At 37.7% G+C, this 6372-nt stretch overlaps 1 non-coding gene across 1 annotated transcript; it reads left to right on the top strand.

Moving 5' to 3' along the window:
* The first annotated feature begins 5374 nt into the window (after window positions 1-5374).
* On the top strand, window positions 5375-5481 carry LOC145564995 (small nucleolar RNA R71). Its single transcript, XR_014094945.1, has one exon. It is a non-coding gene; the product is annotated as a small nucleolar RNA R71 (small nucleolar RNA).
* Window positions 5482-6372: the final 891 nt, after the last annotated feature.

The following is a 6372-nucleotide window of genomic DNA, read 5'->3' as shown; positions in this document are numbered from 1 at the left end:
CGAGAACCGAACAGCAGCATCAAGGGTAAAATAGGGAAGACCCTACTCCAGCACCAGACCCTGGCGACAACATCTGTCGCCTGGCGATAGAAGAAAAGCGCGGCGACCGATAGTTCCAGCGAGCTTGTGCGTCGACACAATGCATGGCCCCATATTAGATTATGCAGACTTACAGCTGTAGGGAATAAAATTCAAGCGTTAATCCCCTTAGCTTGAACCCCACTGTGATCATACACTAAAGTACGGTGGCGTCCAAAAGGGAAGAAAATAGAGCAAAAGAGTCGCAAACAAGTTTTTTTAGGAACTTGTAAACCGTTCACAGGGTGAAGGTTACACCCTTTAACGATCCAAGAGATCGTCAACTCCATAAGTTCTAGAACCAAATAAGGGTTCGGGGATGAAGGTACAAAACCAAACTAAAAAAGATTGAACCTGCCCTAATAATAGGCCTCTACTTTATTCTAATCGTATTCATGTGCGCTTTTTAGTTAACATGCAATCAATAGGATTAACCTAAACCTGTTTATCTTTGTTGGTTGAATATAATGCACAAATAAATCTATTATTGGCGATCACTTGAAATTATAATCATATTAACCCTAAACAAGATTATTAATTATCTTATTAAGCGTGATTACAAGTACCTATTCCCTTTAAACATGCATAAAAAGGCGTGATCAAGCAATAACAATAAATAATGTATCAAGCAACATAATAATAATCAATATCATGAATAATAATTATAATAATCATAATAATAATAATATTATCATAAATAAAATAATCACCATCAAAATAATAATAATAATATTCATAATCATCATAAATCATAACAATTATAATCATAATCATGTTCATGTTAATATTAAAGCATAATAATAATAGCAAGATTCTAGGCATGATACTAACAAGATTAATAACAAACCCTAGCATGTCACTAAGCAATAAAAATCAAATCTTTAACCCTAACATGATACTAGCAATCATAAATATTAGGAAGAGAATAGGAAGCATCGTAACAATCATATTTAGTATTAAAATTACACTAGTCATGATACTAGGAATATCATAATAACAACATAAACATGATTTCTACATCATAACATCAATAAATCAATTAAAGTACTTACTTTGATGACTCGTACCTCTTTCTAATAACAAAATACACACGTTATTAACTTCAAGGAAAATAATAAACAAAACAATTAAATTAAATAATTGAAAGAGAGATTTGGGACCAAACCCTCAGAAATTAAACCTTTCACGTCTAGGGCGAAGGCAACTTCGAATATGGCTAGTGTTTCTAGATCTTGTGAATGCGGAATTTTGTATACAAAAGATTAGTTTAGAAAAGAGAAAGAAAAAGAATTGATGGTGAATGATTAAAGAAGAGAATGAGAGAATGAATGATTGCGAATGAAAACTAATTGTAGGTGAATATTAATTAAAACTGATTGTTGATGAGAATTGGTGAATGAAAACAGAGTTTTTAATATGTAATTTATAGAGAAAATCAGCCAAAAAGATAAATTAACAGAACAGAGTCCTGGCGCAACCGAAATAGAGCTGGCGCCAACCCTTGCTAACTGGCCCCAGGCGCCAACACTAGAGCCAGGCGCCAATGGCTGGCGCCAGGCCTGGTTCCAGGCGCCAATGACTGGAGTCAGGCGCCAAGCTTGTTTTTGTCGCGTTTTCGAAAATCAGATAAATTTTCTGTACTAGAGGATAAAATCGTATATTTTCCTCAAAAATGCTTTTTGATTTTAAATAAAACTCTTAAAAGTCAACAAAAGTCAATTTATTAATGCTAATTGAATTAGGAATGAAAAGAAACTTATAGAAGAATCTAGAAGACTAAAACCATTCCCAATTGCATTAGGAATGGTAAATCATATTAGGCCCTCCTCTAGATCATTGGGCCTCATATAAGGTTCAAACCGGGCCCAGTTTGGTAAATTGGCCATAACTTCCTCAATATTCATCGGAATTGGGCTTATAATATATCGTTGAAAAGCTCTTGTTAAGCCCCATCCAACTACACTATCATTGGACCAATATCATGGACCAACCTAACTGGATTGGCTGTTTTCTTAAAATAAGTTTTCAACAGAGAGAAGAGAAAAGAAATTAAAACTATCCGTAACACTAAACTTTCCACACTTTCGCTTCATTCGATTATGATTCGACGTGAAAGGCACTCATCACTGGGTTTGGTTTTGGGGAGACACAAACGGGTGTCTACAGAAGCCCCCACTTTGACTGAGTTTGGAGAAACGCGAGTTTCGAAAACAAAAGTCAAAGTAGCGATAGGGACGGAGAATGATTCAGAACGTTATGCGATCCTAAATCACTCTTGTAACGCCAATACCTGCAAACTAGCGTTAGTTAAACAGATAAAAGAGTTAAGAAACGCGTATCTTGCACCGTCGAGCACACGTCTCTGAAAGTAAGCGATTGTTGTTGCTTTGCTGTTGTTTTGATGACCTCCTACAAGCTAGAGAATGACATCCCGCTTGAAAACCGCTACGCCCGTAACTGCTTCCAAAATTGGAAGATTGCTTCGCCTGAAACGATCCTCCTCCGCTTTCATAATATTCCACATCCAAAGGAATACTATCAAAGATTGCTTCTCTTGAAACAATCCTCAGTTGTTTGTGACAACTCTCCACAATCTAGGGAACGCCACCTTGCTGTTTCGATGTTCACTCGTCTCTGAACAAAGAGCTTCCTTTTGATATGTTCACGCGCCTCTGAACAAAGAGCTTCTTTTTTATATTATCTTCTGAATGATGTGTCCACGCGTCTCTGAACGAAGAGTTTGATAATAGGATGCCCACGCGTCTCTAAGCAAAAGAGCTTGTAGGAAATGTTCACGCGTCTCTGAACAAAAGAGCTTTGATGATATGTCCACGCGTCTCTAAACAATAGAGCTTGAATGATATGCCCACGCGTCTCTGGAGCAAAAGAGCTTGAAAGAAATGTCCACGCGTCTCTGAAAAAAAGAGCTTTGATGATATACCCACGCGTCTCTGGACAATAGAGCTTCGGTTATTGAGCGTTTGTTGTGATAATATTCTGAAGAAAAATTTCCGAAGACCAACGTTTGTCGATCTCTAAAGCTCGCCTGAACTTTGTTTCCGCTATAACCAGTATGTCGGTGTCTCCGTGATTAGGCGCTTTAAGCTAAGTGAGACGATCTTTCATCAGGTCGACCACTTACTGTGATTGTAATCAAACTGACTACTTAATCATGTCAAATTGCTTATATGGGCTAACTGGCGTACCAAGGAACCCGAAATTGCTGTATGAGGTCGAAATCACCTTTTTGAGAGGCTTCGAGCTCTGTCGCTGCTGAAATATCTCTGGCGCCAAGAATTGGAGTAGGGTCTCCATATTCTGCTGCACCTGTATTTATTTTTTACTATAGAACTTTGCCAATCTCTTTCATTATCTTAGGGTTGACCTAAGGTTTAATGTTGCTTGACTCAATAACTTGACACGACTCAAGGTATAAACTTGACTCGATGTGATCGACTGACTTGAGGTTGACCCGACTCGAAGTGAAATGACACGTGTGACTCATGACCCGTGTGTGCATAGTGTTGATTATGCGACTCAAAAATGCAAAAAAACAAAAAAGTTTTTCCGTCATTTTTGTGGAGGGTACCGACTTTCTCCCGAAAAAGAAAGACGCGGAAAAGAATCGAAAGTTTTGAAGGTGCATGTTGAATGAGCTTAGTCAAATGTCATTTGATACTATCTCTCAAGGATTGTAAGGATTAATCCATCCTAGGCTATCTCAATGGTTGACTCAATGATGAAAGTATCTCAATGGTAACTTAGGCACGGAGGCTAAGTACTTCATATTTCGTGATGCAACGATGATTGATAAATGATGAGCGATGTGACAAGGCATGCTTTATGTTAAGATTCCATGACAAAGGGTTCCTAAGGGGAGTAAATTTTGTCATGTATCTGTGTAGTGTGTGAAAGTGACACTAAAGCTAAGCCACAAGAGCTAAGTGTGTGGAAATATATTATTTGTTAAAAGAGTCAAATGGGGGTGACTCTTAGGCTAGGTAAGCTAATGATGTAAGGATCAAGCCCCCAAGTATAGCTCTAAGTTAATAGGGATGAGCATAAGAGATCCCTTGATATGATCATGGTGCAACTGTGTGAATGTGAATATGAATGCATGTTTATTACGACCGCACCTCGATGTGAGGTTGCCTACGTATCCGTTAGGAATCAGGCCGAACGTAGCTGTAGCCGAACCTCGCACAAGTGTGTATACCTCAAAAAGGTCTTTTAAGGGTTGTAACGTGGTTAGGCTAAAGGTTATAGAAGAAGGGGATAAAAGGCTCAAGACCCTAGATAAGCCCCCAAGGTGTGCAACCTCGCTTTTGAATCTTTATATTTTTATGCTTGAGTTTCTACTCTCTTTTAGCTCTTTTTGCTTTAGCATTTATTTTATTTTAATAAGTGTGGGCAATCCCGATCATGCGGTCTATCACTCACTTGGCATTCATGTTTCTCAGGCACGGTACCAAGCACTCGATAAGAGACGCAATCTGAGACGTGTTCTTATCGAAGATATTTTCATATCAAAGACATTGGAACACTTGCCCTTTTGTACGCTTTATTTATTTTTGCTTATTTTTTCTATTTTATTTTTTTGAAGTACTCAAGATCTTTTTTAGAATTGCATAAGTTAACACACCATCCCATCCCAAGGTTAGGTAAATGTAGGTTGAAAAAAGAAAGGTCTATCGTTAGACGAGGCTCAAAGTGGTTTACCAAAAAAGGATGTATAATTGAAGGGTGAAAGGTAATACAATGTGGCTACAAGGGGTGCCTTAAATCATTGGTATACCTTGTGCTTAGTTTGACATGTTTTTGTTTTTTTTTTTTTTTTTTTAATGCAATATAATGAAATGATCATATATAAGGAAATAAATGCTTCTTTTTTATATAAAGAAAATATATAATGATCCTACAAAATAAATCTAAGGAGAATAAAAAGGTGTCTATGCTAGACTTATTGGGGAAAGGGTAAATAAAAAAGAAATAGAAAAAAGAGGTCGCGAAATCTTGTCGTTGATGCCCGCCTCTTGTTTTGTGTTGTTTCCTTTATCATCACTCGCTCTTCTTATTAACTGAAGGCATGGGAATCTTGTTATTATCAATCAAATGTTGGATAGCCTCCTTTAGCTTCCAACAGCTCTCAGTAGTATGACCCCTACCTTGATGGTACTTGCAGTGTTCGTCTGGATTCCAACTAAACGATCTCTTCTCAAGTGGGGGATCTTAAATAGGTCCGATGGGAGTAATGAGTCCTTTGGCATGGAGGCGATCAAAAGCATCATCGTAGCTAATTCCAATGGTGAGGACACTCACGTTGATACTCTTTGTATCTCTCCCATGCTTCATAGAGGCTTTCACTAGACCTTTGCTTGAAACCTTGAATCAAAACTCTTGCCTCCGCCGTTTTCTTTTGAGGGAAGAAACGGGAAAAGAATTCTTTGGTGAGTTCATCCCAAGTTCTCAAAGAATTTGGCTTCACTTCCTTGTCTAGCCACTCTTGAGCTCTTCCAATTAGAGAGAAAGGAATTAGTTTGAGCCTTATGAATTTTTGAGCAACCTCGTTCACCTTAATTGTGTTGTAATATTTCTCGAACTCCTTAAGATGATTTAGGGGACTTTCATTTACTCCTCCACCATATTACCACCTTTCAATCAAAGTTATTATTGTCAGCTTGATTTTAAAATCACTATCCGGGATCAATAATGAAGCAATCTCGCTCTCTTACTTGTATGCACCCGTAGTACCCAACTCCTTCAATGTAACCCTCGGGACTTCTCCCATGTTAACTTGTACACACAAACTCAAAGGAAAATATTAGTAACACGGCTACAAATGTAGCCCAAAGAGAAAAATCTTTTTTGTATTTTCGAAATTTAGTGAAATAGATTCAATAACAATAACAAACAACTACGCCATTCCCCGTCAACGGAACCATTTTGAACAAGGGTTGAGACTAGGTCGTTGGACTAATCTTCCCAAGGCCAAACATAATTTGTAATCACTCAACACACCCTTATAACTAGCATAGGAGTAAGTTGAGGGTCGAACCACTAGGAATGGGAGGTGAATGCTAATGCTAGACCTAAGCTATTTCGAAGTAGTGAAGTAAGGTGTGTATATTCTAAAACAATCAAAATGAAATCAAATATATCAAACACTAGGGTTTAGGATCCATATATACATGCAATGGATACAACTTATTGGGAATGGAATTGACTAAATCGAGTATTGCGAAGGAAAATCAATTAAGCAATCAAGAGAGTGTTGTAGGCTAATCTCCTAGAGGT

This window comes from Chenopodium album, chromosome 1, assembly GCF_948465745.1.
Source record: "Chenopodium album chromosome 1, dcCheAlbu1.1, whole genome shotgun sequence".
NCBI lineage: Eukaryota > Viridiplantae > Streptophyta > Magnoliopsida > Caryophyllales > Amaranthaceae > Chenopodium > Chenopodium album.
Note: the sequence above shows the minus strand (reverse complement) of the source record. Positions and strands in the feature narration are given on the sequence as shown.